Source organism: Arachis hypogaea, chromosome 2, assembly GCF_003086295.3.
Source record: "Arachis hypogaea cultivar Tifrunner chromosome 2, arahy.Tifrunner.gnm2.J5K5, whole genome shotgun sequence".
NCBI lineage: Eukaryota > Viridiplantae > Streptophyta > Magnoliopsida > Fabales > Fabaceae > Arachis > Arachis hypogaea.
This window is the reverse complement of record NC_092037.1, coordinates 75,080,928-75,102,304: the sequence shown is the minus strand read 5'-3', so window position 1 is coordinate 75,102,304 and position 21,377 is coordinate 75,080,928. Positions and strand designations below refer to the sequence as shown.

At 34.8% G+C, this 21,377-nt stretch overlaps 1 pseudogene; it reads right to left on the bottom strand.

Moving 5' to 3' along the window:
• Nucleotides 1-10,737: 10,737 nt before the first annotated feature.
• On the bottom strand, nt 10,738-18,102 carry LOC140177129 (protein unc-13 homolog; annotated as a pseudogene).
• Between the last annotated feature and the right edge of the window lie 3,275 nt (nt 18,103-21,377).

Below are 21,377 nucleotides of genomic sequence, written 5' to 3'. Positions count from 1 at the left end.
ATAAGAGAATAGTAGAGTTGTCACGAGAAGATATCATGCAACTTCAGTTTTGATGAGCGGATAATTTATACGCTTTTTGGCATTGTTTTTAGGTAGTTTTTAGTAAGTTCAAGCTACTTTTAGGGATATTTTCATTAGTTTTTATGTTAAATTCACATTTCTGGACTTTACTATGAGTTTGTGTGTTTTTCTGTGATTTCAGGTAATTTCTGACTGAAATTGAGGGACTTGAGCAAAACTCTGAAAAAGGCTGACAAAAGGACTGCTGATGCTGTTGGAATCTGACCTCCCTGCACTCGAAATGGATTTTCTAGAGCTACAGAACTCCAAATGGCGCGCTCTCAACGGCGTTGGAAAGTAGACATCCAGAGCTTTCCAGAAATATATAATAGTTCATACTTTATTTGGAAATTGACGACGTAACTTGGCGTTGAACGCCAAGTACATGCTGCTGTCTGGAGTTAAACGCCAGAAACACGTCATGATCCGGAGTTGAACGCCCAAAACACGTTATAACTTGGCGTTCAACTCCAAGAGAAGCCTCAGCTCGGGGATAGATCAAGCTCAGCCCAAACATACACCAAGTGGGCCCCAGAAGTGAATTTATGCATCAATTACTTACTCATGTAAACCCTAGTAGCTAGTCTAGTATATATAGGACATTTAACTATTGTATTAGACATCTTTTGATCACTTTAGATCTGAGGAACATCTGGGGGCGCATAGTCCTTAGACCATGGGGGCTGGCCATTCGGCCATGCCTGAACCTTTCACTTATCTATTTTCAACGGTGGAGTTTCTGCACACCATAGATTAAGGGTGTGGAGCTCTGCTGTACCTCAAGTTTCAATACAATTACCATTACTTTATATTCGATTCGCTTTTATTCTTATTCCAAGATATACGCTGCACTTCAACTTGATGAATGTGATGATCCGTGACACTCATCATCATTCTCACCTATGAACGCGTGTGACTGACAACCACTTCCGTTCTACTTTAGGCCGGGCGCATATCTCTTAGATTCCCCAATAGAATCTTCGTGGTATAAGCTAGATAGATGGCGGCATTCATGGGGATCCGAAAAGTCTAACCTTGTCTGTGGTATTCCGAGTAGGATCCCGGGAATCCGGAAAGTCTAACCTTGTCTGTGGTATTCCGAGTAGGATTCCGGTATTGAATGACTGTGACGAGCTTCAAGCTCCTGAAGGCTGGGCGTGATGACAAACGCAAAAGAATCAATGGATTCTACTCCAACCTGATTGAGAACCGACAGATGATTAGCCGTGCTGTGACAGAGCATTTGGACCATTTTCACTGAGAGGATGGGATGTAGCTATCAACAAGGGTGATGCCTCCAGACGATTAGCCGTGCAGTGACAGCGCATAGGACCATTTTCCCGAGAGGATTAAAAGTAGCCATTGATGATGGTGATGCCCTACATACAGCTTGCCATGGAAAGGAGTAAGAAGGATTGGATGAGAACAATAAGAAAGTAGAGATTCGAAAGGATTCTAGCATCTCCACACGCCTATCTGAAATCCCCACCATTAATTTACATAAGTATTTCTATCCTATTTTATTTTCTGTTTATTATTAATTTTCGAAATCCATAACCATTTAATCTGCCTAACTGAGATTTACAAGGTGACCATAGCTTGCTTCATACCAACAATCTCTGTGGGATCGACCCTTACTCACGTAAGGTTTATTACTTGGACGACCCAGTACACTTGCTGGTTAGTTGAACGAGATTGTGGAAAGAAAGTGCTGAGTTAATGTTTTTATGCACATGCCAAAGAGCCATTATTGTTGATCACAATTTCGTTCACCAAGTTTTTGGTGCCGTTGCCGGGGATTGTTCGAGTATGGACAACTGACGGTTCATCTTGTTGCTCAGATTAGGTAATTTTCTTTTCAAAAATCTTTTTTCAAAATTTTTCTTTTATTTTTCGTTTTTTTTTTCAAACTTTATTTTCGAAAAAATTAATAAAAATACAAAAAAATCATAAAATCATAAAAATAAAAAATATCTTGTGTTTCTTGTTTGAGTCTTGAGTCAACTTTTAAGTTTGGTGTCAATTGCATGTTTTTAAAATTTATGCATTAAATTTTCAAAAATTCCATGCATTCATAGTGTTCTTCATGATCTTCAAGTTGTTCTTGGTAAGTCTTCTTGTTTGATCTTGATGTTTTCTTGTTTTGTGTTGTTTGTTGTTTTTCATATGCATTTTTTGTTTATTAGAGTCCATGCATTACAAATTTCTAAGTTTGGTGTCTTGCATGTTTTCTTTGCATCAAAAATTTTTCAAAATATGTTCTTGATGTTCATCATGATCTTCAAAGTGTTCTTGGTGTTCATCTTGACATTCATAGCATCCTTGCATGCATTCATTGTTTTGATCTGAAAATTTCATGCATTGAGTCATTTTTATGTTTTTCTCTCTCATCATTAAAAATTTAAAAATAAAAAATATCTTTTCCTTATTTTTCTCCAAATTTTCGAAAATTTGAGTTGACTTAGTCAAAAAAATTTTAAAATTAGTTGTTTCTTACAAGTCAAGTCAAATTTTCAATTTTAAAAATCTTATCTTTTCAAAATCTTTTTCAAAAATCATATCTTTTCAACTTTATCTTTGTTTTTCGAAAATTTTCAAAAAAAAATATTTTTCAAAATTTTTCAAAATCTTTTTCTTATCTTTTACATCATATTTTCGAAAATATAATCAATAATTAATGTTTTGATTCAAAAATTTGAAGTTTGTTACTTTCTTGTTAAGAAAGGTTCAATCTTTAAATTCTAGAATCTTATCTTTTAATCAATTTTAATTTTAAAAATTAAATCTTTTTCAAAATAGCTTTTTTTTAAAATCTTATCTTTTTATCATATCTTCTTATCTTATCTTTTTATCATATCTTTTTCAAAATTTTATCTTTTTCAAAAAAATTTGATTTTAAAATATCTTTTCTAACTTCTTATCTTCTTATCTTTTCAAATTTGATTTTAATATCTTTTTTCAACTAACTAATTAACTTTTTGTTTGTTTCTTATCTTTTTCAAAACCACCTAACTACTTTTCCCTCTCTAATTTTTGAAAATACCTCCCTCTTTTTCAAAAATTCTTTTTAATTAACTAATTGTTTCAAATTTTAATTTTAATTTTAATTCATCTTTAATTTTCGAAATTACTAACTCCTTTTCAAAAATATTTTCGAAAATCCCTCTCTCATCTTCTTCTATTTATTTATTTATTTACTAACACTTCTCTTCATCTCTTATCACCTCCCCTGTCCTTACTCTTTATACAGACTATTCATCCCTCTCCTTCCATTATCCCCTTTCTTCTTCTACTAATAATAAGGATCCTCCTTACTGTGACATAGAGGATTTCTCTTCCTTTTCTTTTCCTCTTCTCTTTCATATGAGCAGGAACAAGAAAAAAGGTACTCTTGTTGAAGTTGATTCTGAACCTGAAAAGACTCTGAAGAGGAAGTCAAGAGAAACTAAAAATCAACAATTCAGAGAAACCTCAAAAAAAAAAAAGAGAAAAGGGAAGACAAAAAGCTTCCACCTCCAAGTCATGGGAGATGGAGATATTCATCTCAAGGGTCCATAACTCAGTAGAAGAGCATTTGACTGCACATCAAGAGAGCATGAGAAATTCCCTCATCAAAAAATCCCTGAGATACCTCAGAGGATACATGTTCCTCCACATAATTATTGGAAGCAACTAAGGACAGGAACACCAAAATCACTAGGGATCATGCAACAGAAGCAAGGAAGAGACATAAAAGAGCTCAAAAAGCACCATTGGACCTTCAAGAAGGTGCCACCCTCACTCAGGTGGACTCATTCCTTGTTCTTATTTTCTCTGCTTTTTCGGTTTTTATCCTTCATGTCTATCTATGTTTTGCGTCTCTACTTCATGATCATTAGAATGTAGTAACTATGTCTTAAAGCTATGAATAAATTCTATAAATCCTTCACTTTTCTTAAATGAAAAATGTTTTAATTCAAAAGAACAAGAAGTACATAAATTTCGAATTTATCCTTGAATTTAATTTAATTATATTGATGTGGTGACAATACTTTTTGTTTTTTGAATGAATGCTTGAACAATGCATGTTTTTGATCTTGTTGTTTATGAATGTTAAAATTGTTGGCTCTTGAAAGAATGATGAACAAAGAGAAATGTTATTGATAATCTGAAAAATCATAAAATTGATTCTTGAAGCAAGAAAAAACAGTGAAAAAAAAAGCTTGCAAAAAAAATGGCAAAAAAAATAGAAAGAAAAAGAAAAAGTAAGCAGAAAAAGCCAATAGCCTTTAAAACCAAAAGGCAAGGGTAAAAAGGATCCAAGGCTTTGAGCATCAATGGATAGGAGGGCCCAAGGAAATCAAATCCAGGCCTAAGCGGCTAAATCAAGCTGTCCCTAACCATGTGCTTGTGTCATGAAGGCCCAAGTGAAAAGCTTGAGACTGAATGGTTAGAGTCGTGACCCAAAGCAAAAAGAGTGTGCTTAAGAGCTCTAGACACCTCTAATTGGGGACTCTAGCAAAGCTGAGTCACAATCTGAAAAGGTTCACCCAGTCATGTGTCTGTGGCATTTATGTATCCGGTGGTAATACTGGAAAACAAAATGCTTAGGGCCACGGCCAAGACTCATAAGTAGCTGTGTTCAAGAATCAACATACTTAACTAGGAAAGTCAATAACACTATCCGAAATTCTAAGTTCCTAGAGAAGCCAATCATTCTAAACTTCAAAGGAAAAAGTGAGATGCCAAAACTGTTCAGAAGCAAAAAGCTACAAGTCCTGCTCATCTAATTAGAATTAATATTCATTGATATTTTGAGATTTATAGTATATTCTCTTCTTTTTATCCTAATTGATTTTCAGTTGCTTGGGGACAAGCAACAATTTAAGTTTGGTGTTGTGATGAGCGGATAATTTATACGCTTTTTGGCATTATTTTTAGGTAGTTTTTAGTAAGTTCAAGCTACTTTTAGGGATGTTTTCATTAGTTTTTATGTTAAATTCACATTTCTGGACTTTACTATGAGTTTGTGTGTCTTTCTATGATTTCAGGTAATTTCTGGCTGAAATTGAGGGACTTGAGCAAAACTCTGAAAAAGGCTGACAAAAGGACTGCTGATGCTGTTGGAATCTGACCTCCCTGCACTCGAAATGGATTTTCTGGAGCTACAAAACTCTAAATGGCGCGCTCTCAACGGCGTTGGAAAGTAGACATTTATAGCTTTCCAGCAATATATAATAGTCCATACTTTATTCGGAAATTGACGATGTAACTTGGCGTTGAACGCCAAGTACATGCTGCTGTCTGGAATTAAACGCCAGAAACACGTCATGATCCGGAGTTGAACGCCCAAAACACGTTATAACTTGGCGTTCAACTCCAAGAGAAGCCTCAGCTCGTGGATAGATCAAGCTCAGCCCAAACATACACCAAGTGGGCCCCAGAAGTGAATTTATGCATCAATTACTTACTCATGTAAACCCTAGTAGCTAGTCTAGTATATATAGGACATTTAACTATTGTATTAGACATCTTTTGATCACTTTAGATCTGAGGAACATCTGGGGGCGCATAGTCCTTAGACCATGGGGGCTGGCCATTCGGCCATGCCTGAACCTTTCACTTATCTATTTTCAACGGTGGAGTTTCTGCACACCATAGATTAAGGGTGTGGAGCTCTGCTGTACCTCAAGTTTCAATACAATTACCATTACTTTATATTCGATTCGCTTTTATTCTTATTCCAAGATATATGCTGCACTTCAACTTGATGAATGTGATGATCCGTGACACTCATCATCATTCTCACCTATGAACGCGTGTGACTGACAACCACTTCCGTTCTACTTTAGGCCGGGCGCATATCTCTTAGATTCTCCAACAGAATCTTCGTTGTATAAGCTAGATAGATGGCGGCATTCATGGGGATCCAGAAAGTCTAACCTTGTTTGTGGTATTCTGAGTAGGATCCCGGGAATCCGAAAAGTCTAACCTTGTCTGTGGTATTCCGAGTAAGATTCTGGTATTGAATGACTGTGACGAGTTTCAAACTCCTGAAGGCTGGGCGTGATGACAAACGCAAAAGAATCAATGGATTCTACTCCAACCTGATTGAGAACCGACAGATGATTAGCCGTGCTGTGACAGAGCATTTGGACTATTTTCACTGAGAGGATGGGATGTAGCTATCAACAAGGGTGATGCCTCCAGACGATTAGCCGTGCAGTGACAGCGCATAGGACCATTTTCCCGAGAGGATTAAAAGTTGCCATTGATGATGATGATGCCCTACATACAGCTCGCCATGGAAAGGAGTAAGAAGGATTGGATGAGAGCAATAAGAAAGTAGAGATTCAAAAGGATTCTAGCATCTCCACACGCCTATCTGAAATCCCCACCATTAATTTACATAAGTATTTCTATCCTATTTTATTTTCTGTTTATTATTAATTTTTGAAATCCATAACCATTTAATCTGCCTAACTGAGATTTACAAGGTGACCATAGCTTGCTTCATACCAACAATCTCTGTGGGATCGACCCTTACTAACGTAAGGTTTATTACTTGGACGACCCAGTACACTTGCTGGTTAGTTGAACGAGATTATGGAAAGAAAGTGCTGAGTTAATGTTTTTATGCACATGCCAAAGAGCCATTATTGTTGATCACAATTTTGTCCACCAAGTTTACATATGAGGAAGCTGTTTATCGATTCTACAAGACTTATGCAATGATGCACGGTTTTGCTATGAGGTTGGATGAAGTCAGACATGATAGTGATGGTTATGTAATTATGCGCCAAATTGTTTGCAATCGGCGGGCTCAAGAAAGGAAGAGGTTGAAAAGGACGAAAGAATCAGGGCCACCGACCCCTAACTCGAAGTTGTTGCTGGACGAGAATTCGTGCAAGACTAGATAGAAAAATTCATAAATGGACGGTTGTTTCATTCTACGAAGAGCACTCTCATGGATTAGTTGATCCAGTCAACGTTAACATGATGCCTGAGTATCGCACATTCAGTGTCTCGGATAAAGCTCAGGCAAAGAATTTGCATGACATAGGTATCAGGACCTGTCACATCTTGGGATACTTGGCTTCTCAAAAAGGTGGATATGCAAACTTGTCTTTTAACCAAAAAGATATGTACAACCTCATTACTCAACATAGGAAGGAAAATGTAAAGGGTGGTTATGCAAATGGTGCAATAAGCTACCTGAGAGGTAAAGCTGGGAATGATTCTTATTTCTTTGGCAAGTACACATTAAGTAATGAAAATCGATTGGAAAATTTGTTCTGGGTTGGTGGGACTAGCCGTATTGATTATGAGTGCTTTGGGGATGTCTTGACATTTGATTCAACTTACAATAGGAATGTCTACAATAAACCACTTGTGATATTTTCTGGTAGCAATCATCATGGGCAGACCGTCATATTTGGATGTGGTCTTCTTGTTAATGAGGATATTGGTTCATACAAGTGGCTCTTGAAAACTTTTTTGGAAGCAATGGGGAATAAACACCCTACAGCAGTTGTCACCGACAGAGATCTTTCAATGAGAGAAGCCATTAAACAGGTCTTTCCTTATTCAACACATCAACTATGTGCATGGCACTTACATAAGAATGCATGCGAGAAGGTTAAGAATAGTGGATTTCTAAATGACTTCAAGAAATTGATTTATGCTAATGCAAGTGTTGAAGAGTTTCAGGTCATGTGGGGAGACATGGTGGCCAGGACTTATCAAGCAACTGTTGGGTCGTCCAAAGCTATGAGTTGAGGAATTTATGGATATTTGAGGGACCAATTTTTCGGGCGAATTAGGACAACATCCCAGTGTGAAGGGATTAACTCTCTAATAAAAGCATATGTGAGAAAGAAAGATACCCATCTTGAATTCATCAATAACATGGAGACCATTGTTAGCCATTACAAGAACAATGAAAGAGTTACAGAGTTCAATAGTAAATATATCGATCCAGTACTTGTGACTTTTTTGTCGACACTTGAAGATTTTGCTGCAAAGACTTTCACTCGTAACATGTTTCGGTAGGTCAAGAAGGAAACTGAGGGTGCTTGTGCTATGAATACAGAGTTGAACATTCAGGATGGTGGAAAACTATACTTCAAGTGTAACAGTTTTGGAGTACCAGAGATTGATCATGTGGTTGAGTTTGACAGAGTTGGGGGGGAGGCTTCGTTGCGAGTGTCTGTGGTTTGAAAATAGAGGGATTCCTTGCATGCACATATTCGCATGCCTAAAACAACAACACGTTGAAGTTATTCTAGAATGCTTAGTGTGCAAGCGTTGGACGAAGAATCCCAAGAGTGATTTCATGAAGTCAAACGTCGATGATCCAAGTGATTCTGATAAGGTACTAAAGTGTCGTTTGGGTGTGTTGGGTGCTGAGTGTTCTAGGTTGATGTATGTTGCATGTAAGAACTCAAGTGATTTTGTCGAAGCAATGAATGATGTTGTCAACACAATTACAAAACTCCAAAAGCGAGGTGAAAATCCACGCAACAATAATTTAGACAATGACTAGGTTGTTGACCTATTGGTGGTGAAGAGTAAGGGAGCTCCCAAGAAAAACTCAAAATTTAAGCAACAGAGAAGGTGTTCAAACTGCGGTGTGACAAGGCACTACAACAAAAGTTGTCCTAATGTTCCTGGTAGAATCCCAAAGGAGCTGATAGACATCCTCACTAAGGTATCTCATACTATAACTATGTCTATAAATTTGTTGTATGGTGATTTGCCATATTGTGTTTTGGATTTATAAACTATGTTATTTTTATGCTTTTGTAAAGAAAGATGATGTTTGGTTTGTGATTAATGCAAAAGACATGACAATGTGAAAAATCAGCAGAATATGGAAAAAGATAGGAACATTGGTGGTGGAATAACACCAACCTCAGTAGCTAAATCGGCTTTTACTGATCAAGTGAAAACATCAAGTCCTGGTCTCAACATCCCAGTTTGTGCATCTACAAGTAATGAAGAGTCCGGGATGAGTTTCAGACCAGCTGAGTCTCCTGTTGTGGCCCTTGAAACTGGAATGGCAGATTGAAGATGATTCAGATTTTTAGATGATTGGTAATTTTGTACCATTTACTAATTACCTTTTATTGATATTTTGTATAGTTTGTACTCGTTGATTGAATTGACATTTATTGAAATAGGAAGATTATGTCATTTTACTCATTTACTATTAAATTTTTGAAATTGCTTTTTGACTTATCCTATCAATAATAGATCTTGAGCTTAATTTTAGTTCATTTGATGTGTCTGCATGTACTGTAGTAAGTAATTATCTATATTCCTATTAAAATGTGATGCAATATTTGATCCAGGTTTGCCTTTGATACTTGAGACCTTAATTTTGTCTTTGATACATAAGACGTTATCTTTTCTAGTCCCACATATTTTAGTCCATCCTATTTTAGTCCTCTACTTAAAATTAATTTTTTTTAAAAAAAATTTTCTTTTCTTTTTATATTATCACCTTTTTCGTTTACTAAAATAGGACAAAATAGGACATTTAGAATAAAAATACGATGTTTAAAATGTTACTAAAAAAATTATCACGTACACTACCACAAAAACAGAGTTTAGCCACCAAATTTTAACTATGAACACTAAATCGTGTCTTCTATTTATCACCAAATTGGCTCACATTGACGTGCCATAATCGACCTGTCTTTAATAGATTTATTAAGCTATAATATTATTTTTTAAAAATATTCTAACATTAACACAAATTTTTAAATTTAAATCTAAAAATATAAAAAATTAAATTTAGATAAAATAAAAATTATAAAGATAATTCAAATGATCTAATATTTGAGCTACTTAAAAAGATAAAATTTATTTAGCTAAAATAATATAATTTGGACACTACAAGAAACATCGTTAAAATCGACAGCCAAATCGATGGCTAAGCCGTCGATAATATTAAAAGTCGACGGCAAAATAGACGGCTGGGATGGTCACTATAAAGCTTGTCATTTTTTAAAAATTCTAATAAAATCGACAGCTTTTTCGTCTATAATATGAGTTTGGAAATTTTACCTACTTACTAAAATCGACAACATTGCCGTCGATATTATTATATAAAATCGACGCCATTTCTGTCAATATTTGATTCAATAAAATCAACACAATTACCGTCGATTTAATTATTTGGATACCGACAATTTCTTTGTTTATATTTTAAATTTAAAAAAGCGATAACGCTATCGTCGATTTTAATAGCCATATTTTTTAATTATTTTTTTATTTGAAAAATAGTAAACAATTAATGGAAATAAACTTTTAAATATAGAAATAAAATTTATACAGAATATTAGATAACAAGACAAATAAACTTTTAAATATAAAACTAAAATTTATACTAAATATTAAATAAGGAGTTTACAAACTTATCAAAATAATAAATAATCTTCTAACATAAAAACTCAAGACAAGATAAATAACTAAACTTATACTTATATTGGTTTAAATTACAATCCACCAATAATACAAAATATTCAAATTAAAGTAAACAACCTACTCATACTCGTCTAAATAATAATCTAAATCATCAAGATCATCAGAATCATCTTCCCTTTGAGAACTCTGTGGTTGTACTGGTTGCTGCAAAATAGGTGGGAGTTAAAAATTGAGCTAACTCATAGAATACAATTAAAATATATTCAAATATTAAGAATAAAAAATTGATACAAATTAAATAGTAAGAATAACTTTTAACTTTTTGTAAAAAAAATGTTTGTAAAAAAAAAGGTTTGCAATTCTATAATTTATATGGCACAAGACCCTCAATATTGTGTTTGGGTCTGATCTATGCCACCTTCCTGTAGTAGGCGGCACTTATGACTTATAGCCATGGCCATAACACGTCCAAAAAAAAAGCCATGGCCATTAACACCTAGCACACTTGTTTCACATGATGCAGTATTAAAATCATCAATTAATTGCTTAGTACTTTGGCTCATTAATGCTATAATACCTTCAACTATTGCAACCTTGATGACAAGTCATCATATACCCATTTTTCAAGCTAATTTCACTTGTTTTATTAGTCTTTATGCACTTTCTTGCATCCTAAGTAAGAGATTTGGAATGAAAATGCATAACTTCTTTAAATCAAGCAACTACCATTAAATTGATGCTAATTCATGAGGTTTAAGCTAATTTTAATTGAATTTTAATTGATTTATAAGCCTTGTGAATTTAGTGATACTTTGAGTAGTTGTTTTGGTTTATTGTAGGTGAAGAAAAGAAGAAAAGAGGAAGCGTGGTTTAAGAAAGCGTGGCCCAAAGAGAAAAAGGCGTGGCGCATAAAGGAGGAGTGCAAGCATTGCCCTCCACAAGGGCACACTGCCCTCTAGGAGGGCAACATAAGGAAACGAGTCTTGAGAGGCAACACTGCCCTGCCCACGACAAGGGCAGAGCACAAATTGATGCCATGGATCAAGGGGGACAAAAACATTGCCCTGCCCTCCACAAGGGCAGTATCGGGCTCTCCAAAGGAAGAAATTCAAAGAAAAAGTTCACCATTGCTTGCCACAAGGATCGAACACGGAACCATGAGGAAACAAGAAACTAAGCCTTACTTTGGTGCCAAGAAAATCAAGGAAAAGAGGTAGCGTGCGCGTCACTCAAGGATCGAACACGGGGCTTCAATTTGGAAACATTGCCCTGCCCTCCGCAAGGGCAGGGCAGCATCTTGTGGTGCACGGCCGGCGCACCATTCTGGCGCACTAAGGGAAGTCTCGGCAGCACCAGCAGCACGCACGGGCACCATTCTGGCGCACCAAAAAGTTCTGCCCTACCCTCCGCGAGGGCAGGGCAGCATCCTGCACGCACCAACGCACCACACGCACACACCAATGGGCTAGATGCATCATTTTCTGCCCTGCCCTCCACAAGGGCAGGGCAGCCTCCTGGGAGCTACTTTCTTCATGGGCTAAAATTGGATCAAAAATCCAATTTAATTCATTTCTTCACCAAATCAAAAGCCCATCCAAATCCCAAGATCCAAGAATAGAAAGTGTATAAATAGGAGATAGTTTGATGTAATTAGGACCTTTTCCTTTACTTTTGAACTTTGATCTTTCTTGTGAGCTTTGGAATCTTTATTTTTGGAACTTTAGAAAATTTCAGAGAATTAGGGAGGAGAATTGATCTCTCTTCTTCCTCGTTCTTGTGTGGGCATTTCTACTTTTCTTGTTTGAGTCTTGGGTGTGAAGAATTGAGGAATTTCTGTCTCAATCTCCATTCAAGATCTCTCTAATTTCTTTTCTGCACAATTGAGTTCAATTTCATTTCCTTTACTGCTTCTTCTTTAAATTCTGCTTAATTACTTTGTGAACTTGGATCTGGGAAGGTAATTGAGATCTAGACTTTGTTATCTAGTCTCTTGAGTCCTGAGATCCCATTTTTCCTTTTGGTTCTTCTGTGAACCTCTGCTGCAAGTTAATTTCCATTTCTGTTTGAGAGCTAATCTATTTCAATTCATCTCTTGTTTAGTTAACTGTTGCAGTTTAATTTCCCTTGCTGAAATCCTGAATTCCCAATCCTCCAATCCCTTTTCTATTCAAGCAATTTACATTTCTTGCAATTTAAGTTACTGCAATTTACATTTCTTGCACTTTAAGTTTCAGTTATTTAATTTCTTGTTCTTTAAGATTCAGCATCCTTTACTTTCATGCTCTTTAATTTACTACAATTCTCCCCTCTCCCTTTACATTCCAAGCAATTTAGCTTCTGTTAAAGATAAACCACTCAACCAATACTTGATTCGCTTGACTAAATCAACCACTAAACTAAAATTGCTCAATCCTTCAATCCCTGTGGGATCGACCTCACTCCCGTGAGTTTTATTACTTGATGCGACCCGGTACACTTGCCGGTGAGTTTTGTGTTGGATCGTTTTCCACACATCAAACCTCTGTGTCCATCACACTTTCTGCTATTAGTCCTTCTTCACACAAGCAGAAAACACGATTCAAGCTCTCAAAATCCTCGCTCATAATGTGGTAATCTGATTTAGTAAATGCCATTGAGTTCCCACTAGCAAGCAAGACCATTAGGAATGCTTCGAATGATGCCTTCATGACTTCTTTCAATGCTAATGATTGAGCTTTATCTGTTAGAAGTGTTGTCATCAGTGTGATGTTTTGCTTCAAGGTTCTCAATGCAAGCCTAATCTTAGCATTGGCTGCATCACCAACATAGAGGCTCTCATAGAAAACTGATTTGAAGTCAAGGAATATGAGACGGTAGGCAGCCACTTCTGCCACGTGTTTGCATGCTGTTAGAAGGGAGGAAAGTACTTTCTCAAAATAAGAACCATTGTTGTAACTCCTGCAATGGTTTCCATAAGGCTGGCGAGTTGAAGGAAGTACAACAGGGTTTTTAGAGAGTGTTTTCTCAAGGGAGTTGATATGGGTCAGGAGATACAATAAGGTGTTGAGACGAATGTAGAGGCGTTGTGTGCCACGACTAGTCGATGGCCTAGGATAATGACCTTCTTGTTACATTACTTATGTGATCTGCCTCCGATGAACTACCACCACTGCATTGACATCCTTTCTTCAACAACATACTGAACTTTGAATTTCGGTTGCATCTTGTCAGTGAGGGAATCACAGGAACATAGCTTTGTTTTGTACCTGGAAAGCAAAAGTGTTTTTAAATTGAATGAAAATTCAAGGACTCAATTACAAACAATTTTAAATTATAAAATCTTATTCGCAAATTAAGGAAAATTGTAGGGACATCCGGGAAATTAGGCTATCTTTTAATTATCAAATTAGAATGCAAGCAAATTGAAAAGATCATACCTCTACAAAGTCTATCAAACCTTTCTTAGATACAGATTAATTATACTGTATAAAATAAACACCTTAAGCTTTATGTATGTTCAAAGTGCTTACCACATGCTGAAACAAACATGATATATAGTCTTGGAAGAGATTTTCTAGTCCATTGGCAAGTTCTTGAACAATATCTGCATTAATTCCAATTGGATTCTGGAAAAAAATTGCTCCATAATAGTCATGGCCAATTTCACTAGCTCTACAGTAGATTGTGCAATCGGCTCTGTTTTGGACTTTGGATTCCATGTCTATAATAGAGGAGAAATTAAAGAAACTAAAAAGGCACATTAAAGATTATCTAGAAAAACGACATGAAATCTTTAAAAATAAATTCGATAATTAATCTTTTAATGAACAAAATGATAAAGCCAAAAGTTACCTCTATTTCCTTTGCATTTTGCAAAGCCTCTTTGCCCTTTTGCAACGATTCATGTATCCATTTTCTCAATAGGTTCCATATGATTGTATCAACTTCATAAAGCATCACCCCTTTTACTATTACTTTTGCCTTTTCTTCTCCCTCAAGGAACCTTCAACCATTATTTGGACCAAAGTCTTTTCTAACTTACCAGCCCTCAACAACACCCTGACAGTACTACAATAGTAAGTACTACAATAGTAAGTAATTCAGATAAATTTGGATCATCTTTGAGTCAAGTTAGTCATACTAAGACCAATCACATATATATATTTTATGATTATTCAAATTACTTTATCAAGCTTAACTCATTTATAAATGTTCTATCGGTTATAAAAATAAATTTGGTATATTTAGTATTTGATTAATTCCTAAAATATTTGTGACATCTAACACAAGTTTTGACATCTAACCAGTAGCACCGAAAGAGCATGATTTAACTCAATATAATAGCAAATTGTGATAGATTCATGCATATCATGTGTATCTTATTAATTGCGTCACATACAAAACTACTACAAGCAATAAGGGCTACCAACATAAATGTTGAATCAGGCTAAGATTGGCGGATAGGAATTAGGTGCATCAGGTTTGATGCATGGTGTGGTAAGAGTGAACCATTTCCCATATGGATAACAGGATAAGAGAAGATATTCAAATTAAAGTAAGGGTTGTCTTTATTATGTCTGTTTTAATCTGTTTACCAAGGGAGTTAGAAAAGGTAGTAGAAAAAGACTATAGTTAAAAAAAGTCCCTTTCCAATTTTCTTCTTTTCTTTTTCACTCGAGGATAGATCAAATAACATTGCTTGGTGTCCAATTAATGCAATAACTAAGAAGGATCAAAGACAGAACACATAACCTACTCTAGAAATGAGACATATGACATTAACAAACATACAAAACACGAGCTAATAGTCTTGAAATTCTAGATGGGTATCAAAAGCTAAAGTATACCAACTTCATAAGAAAGGCCTATTGATCATACCCTGTCACAAGCATCTTTGAAGTAGCGAGCAGCATCATTGATGCGGCAGAAATTGGTGAATTAAAAATTATTGAAATATATATACGTTGTATGTATAGTTCTTAACTCACTAGAAATCCACTTATCAATTTAGAAAGGTGTCACAGAAATTTAAATTTAAAATACTGGGAGTATGAATCCCAGGTCGTCTCCCAACGAGTTGCAGAAAAGTGTGCTATTTTATTAATCAGATGTTTTCAAAAAGGTTTGAGTTGAGCAAACAGGGAATTAAATTGGAGAATTTGAATAATGTAAATAAAAGCCTTGACTGGGAGTTGATTAGTTGGAAGCCCTATTAATGTTGGGAAACTCTCTAGATTAATTGATAATTAAAGGTTATCCTGTTTAGTTATCTCTTACCAGGTAAGGGAAAGTCAAACAAATTAGAATGCTATGTCCGTTCACAAGTTGCAATCCACTTAATAAAAAGGGATTGGTATTAGTGAATAGAGAACAAGCCAACAATAAACCCAATTATAATCTTTCCTTTAAGCTTTCCAACTCAAGGGTTCCTTTCAATCAACCCCCCATCAAGTTAGGGAACTACTCGCTCATTGTGAATGTAAAATTCATAACATAAGAAAAGGAATTAAAGAAGGACATTGTAAATAAAAATCAGAATAATCAATTAAAAATAAAAGTAATCCTTGTATTAAATAATCCTAATAATATTCCAATGGTAAAATCAACAAAGCAAAGAATATGGAAGAGTAAAGCCAAGTAAAGAAAACGAACTGGAATGACGAAGTCTTGATGAGGTAATAACTCTTCTCAGTATCCCAATGCAAAAAGTGGTAGAAAAATAAAATCCTAAGAACTATCAATGTGTAGAGGGAAAACGTAGAGGAGGAGTAAAAACTAGATCTAAAAACTAAAACTGTGTCGAATGAATTATTCTCTTCGATTTCTGCATGTTCTCTGGCTCTAGTCTACTGTTCTGGGCAAAAATCTGGGTCAAAATAGGGCCCGGAATTTCCCCCAGCGAATTCTGCAGATTATGCAGATCGCGCTCGTCACGCGATCGCGTCATCCATGCAGACGCGTCATTCGCGTTTTTCCCTGCCACGCGGTCACGTCGTCCACACTTCCGCGTCACTTGTGCTTTTCCAATCCGCGCGGTCGCGTGAGCCAAGTGGCCGCGTCACTGCGATTTCTCCTCTTTCGCGTGAACGCGTGAGCTATGCGGCCACATCACTTCTCGCTGGTTATCTCCTCAATTTCTCGTGTTCCTTCCATTTTTGCTAGTTGCCTTTTCAATCTCCAACTCATTCATGCCCTATAAAGCCTGAAACACTCAACACACAGATTACGGCATCAAATGGAATAAAGGAGAATTAAAATGCATAATTAAAAGTCTCTAGGAAGCAGTTTTCAATCATGTAATAATTTTAGGAAGGAAATATAAATGCATGCTAAATTAATGAATAAGTGGGTAAGGATCATGATAAAACCACTCAATTAAATACAATATAAACCATAAAATAGTGGTTTATCAATCATCAATAGCACCCCCAAATCATGGACCGATTGTAAGCAACCATGTTTTAGAAGCATATTACCCATCAATTAAATCAAATACTAGCATAAAGAATCAGTGTCTCCTAAAGATACTAAGCATACCTTAGCAGTAAAGAGATTGAACACTATAATACCTAATACAAGACAAGAGACAAGGTCCTTCCCAGCCCTTGCTGTCACTATGGCATTGTGAGCACCAGAAACACAAGGACCATGGTCTGCACACATAATGATGCATATCTGTCCAATGTAATACATTAGCAAATTGAGAAGCTGGCGGAAAGTATTCAATATTTTCTTAAAAAAGTGATATCTAAATGAAAAACTGGCAGCACAATGACATAAGCACAAGCAATTGCACATATTTTCGAGATAGATATGTCGAGAAATGAAAGGACAGAAGAAGTTTAAAGAACTGGAGCATTAGATAGTCTACCTCCAATAAATTGAGTGCAATAGTGAAGAAGGTTGCGTTTGAACCACAGAAGACAGATAACATCACCCACACCAAAACCTTGTTCGATAATGGAAGACATGGGTACACCGGCATAGAACGGCTCCTCACCTAAAATATGGAAGAGAACCTTAATACAACTATCAAATCTGTGTCTAGGAGACAGAGAGACAACTCAATGTATATCGTTGTCATCAGAGATGGTGGAAACGATATGAGTTGGAGAACCATCACTCCAGCAAGCATGAATAGAACTCTAATTAAAAGATTTGGCTTAAATGAAACTAAAAAAGCATCAAATAGCATGAACACCACCAAGATTAGCAACACTTCAATATAGAGTTCAAAGTTCGAATAGTAGCTTACATCTTTTCAGCTCCTCTTAAGTTAATCACCTACAAGCATTAGACAGTAGTCCAAATAAGCATCAAGCTGGAAAATATTTAATCTGAAAAAAGCAAGAATGGAGAGAGCATAGTAATAGGGAAATAAATGCAAAAATATATGGCAAATGTTTGGAAGAACAAATAATTACAAATTTTGGGGAATTTTGAATAGAAACAATACAATGGAATTGGAAAGTTCAGTAACAAAAACTGAAAAACATACCTAATTTTTGTGAGCTCGATTAAGAGAGAGAAGATGCCTAAGAGAGCGTAGAGAAGGAGGAGCAACGGAGGCAACAGAGAGAAGGAGCGACGGTGGCATGACAGTGCAAGCACGAGGAGCGACGGTGGCGCAAATGTGAGGAGCGACAGCGGCATGGCAGCAACAGAGCGCGATGGTGGCGTGAGCAGATGCCTAGTGAATGATTACCTGGAAATGCATGAAAACTAGAAAGTCTAAAACAAAAATACAAAAAAGTTGAAAGATCAGAATGATTAACCTCTCGAGTACATGTTCTTACTTGTGACTATTCCAAAATGCATCTACAAAAATTTTATTATACTTGATGGCTATTGGGCAAACTATGCATCGAAGTTCGAATGCGCCCTACAAATTATTAAAATTAATAATCTTCCATTAAAGCTTTTGGCATACAAGAATTAGAATGCGAGTCAATGGAATTAGAATATAAGAATTTGTACTAGTATTATCACTATTATGTACGTTTTTGATGTACAATTTTATAGCTTTGCAAAAGAGGAACATTATCAATAGCTTGTAAAAGCTAATTGATATTATTATATCTCCAATTATACTGCAAAATGCAAACACATTTATTGTATGCAAATAAACAATTAAGCAAACTAACATAATCAACTATGAGTTTAATGAATAAAATAATGATAAAACATAAGAACTCATTGCATAAAGTCGTGGAATTGATCAACTTATGTCCATCTTAACAAGTATGAGTATGTCATAGAGCAAACTATTTATTCTTTTTTAGTTTGGTGTAAGAGTCCAATCGATTTCAACTATTTTGATTTGAGGTACAATTCACTATGAGATAAATCTCTTTGAAATCTGTCTTTCTTATTTATATTTTTCCATCACTAAGACTCACGAATAATTTAAACAAAAAAAAAATGACACAAAGAAATTTCCTTATTCATATGCATTAGTATATTTGTTATTCACATGTTGGACCGGTCCATTTTATTCCCCGGTTTTCGGTTGAACAGAAATTAATGTAACAGAAATTAAATCGTAGCTTTAAAAATAATCAACATACTTTTATCAAGCTGCAATATTTGAATAAGATATTTTTAAATAAATTAAAAAAAAACTATCACTTAAATTTAAAAATTGAGTATATTTTTCAAATGTGGGCAACATTATATAAATTGAAAACAAATTGAATTTGGTAACTTTAAATTTGATTTGTATAAAATTTAATATTTGAAATTATAAATTTTGAAATATACTCAATCATTAGCCCTTATAAATTCGGTGCACCTATATCATAGATAGTCAAAAGATTTTATAATTTAGCTATTCGTACGATAAAATATTTAGTTAATTTTTACTTGAATTAATTAATATCACAAAAACATGTCTTCGAGGGGGAGAGGTAGGAGACCGAGCAAGGAAAGAGATAGATCTACCATCAATATCACAATCGAATCCACAGAGCCTTGTGAAAACATCATGGACAAGAATAGGACAAAGTAGAGTAAAAGAACGCTGAAACAAATAATAGATACTTTATCAAGGTAACCGGTCCAATTTTATTGTATAAATAAATATGGTCGTTATATTATGATTGGTCTATGTGAATAATAGATCTAAGCCCAATTTTATGTTTATCTTAAAATTAATTTAATTCTTAATTATTATCTCGTACTATTTAATATAATAGAAAAAAATATTTTATTATTTATTAGTACATATCTTTAGTACAAGAAGTTAAATATTTTTTGAAAATTTGTAGATTGTTTTTTATTATAATTTTTAAAACATGAATCATTCCTTTTTGTGTAAATAATTATTTTGCAACATAACTTATGGAAAAGTGTATTAGATTAATATTTTAACGTATGTTTTGTGAAGAGCGATGTAATCATTTTTTCAACTTCAAAAAGCTACACTATTCATATGTGTTACATGTTTATGACTATGAATATATTAAAATAAAAATTATTTATATGTTTATGCTTTCAATTTTATTATTTTCGATATTGTAATGCCTAAAAGATATAAACGGTATTTTTTTAATTAAAAAGAAAAAAATAAAGTACAGTCTTTGTGATAAATTTTTATACGAATTAATTTTCATTAAATTTTATGAACTCTTTAGAATACGATATTAACGTTTATTAATTTTTTAGTATCTATTGATTCTTTGAATATATGTTCGTAATTTGTGTGTTATGTGCAACATTTAAAATACAACTTTCATGAAAGTTTAAATACGGGTAACAAGAAACAAAACGAGGTGAACTCGCCCCTTAACAAAAAATAATCTCAACACATTGAAGCTCACTCACCACCCAATTACAACCAGTACCACTATCAGCATGAAATTATTTTTACTAATGCAGTTGATAAGATGACAACAGCCATAACCTCTCTGACGAAAATCCTTGAAAAACAAAACCAAATGACTTATCCATTGTACGCTGTTAATAGAACTAGATCGGACAATCCGTACATAGAAATTTTAGCTATTAATAATACGACAAATATCAATAATTCAAAAGCTGATAACAAAGTTGACATAGATAAAATAATGAACAAATTCATTCGATCCCAAGGATGTCATAAAACAGTTGTACAATCCACCCTACACAAATTCTCCCCTAGCAACAATTCTGATAACCACGCAAAAGACGTTACTCTCAAAGAGCTCTTCAAACCAAATGTCTCCCCACGAAGATCAAATACGGGAATATATATTGGTAAAAAGGGTACCTCATCATTTACGTTGCCGCGGCATTCATGTGGCCCAAAAGTTCCACAGGTATGTGTATAAAAACATGAACTTGTATTGTGATGACATTGTTTAGTATTACTGTTTTTAATTTTATTGTTTAATTACACATGATGATGACTTCGTGTTTGCAGTGGATGCCCATTAGTTTTAGACCACCGGAGGATATGATTCTAACGACGGATGAGCTTACTTGTGCCGTTTATATTTTTGACCCGGATTTAAAATTCCAAGCTAATCGGTAAATCCTTATAACACTATTCGATTTGATGCAAGTCTATTTTATACTTTGGTACAACAATTTTCGGAACTAAATATTTGTATGTGTATGCGTAAAGGGATGAAGTACTAGTGTCAACTCGTACCTCGTATGCAAATAGAGAAAGTTTAGCCACGTTAATTCCAGGAGAACAAGTCATCCAAGATGTAAATATTTTTTTTTATTATTTAACATGAAAAGTACAAAATGTTAATGTTATGTATCGTAAAAATAAAAATATACAAATATATTTGTTTGTATGTTATAGATTCCCTTACTTGCATTCTCACACAAGATGATAAGAATTTAGATTGGGATTAGGATAGAGGGATAAGAAAGAGAAGAAGAAAAGACGCAGCGGAAAGATAAAAGGATAGATAAAGGTTTTCCTACTAGACTTGTAA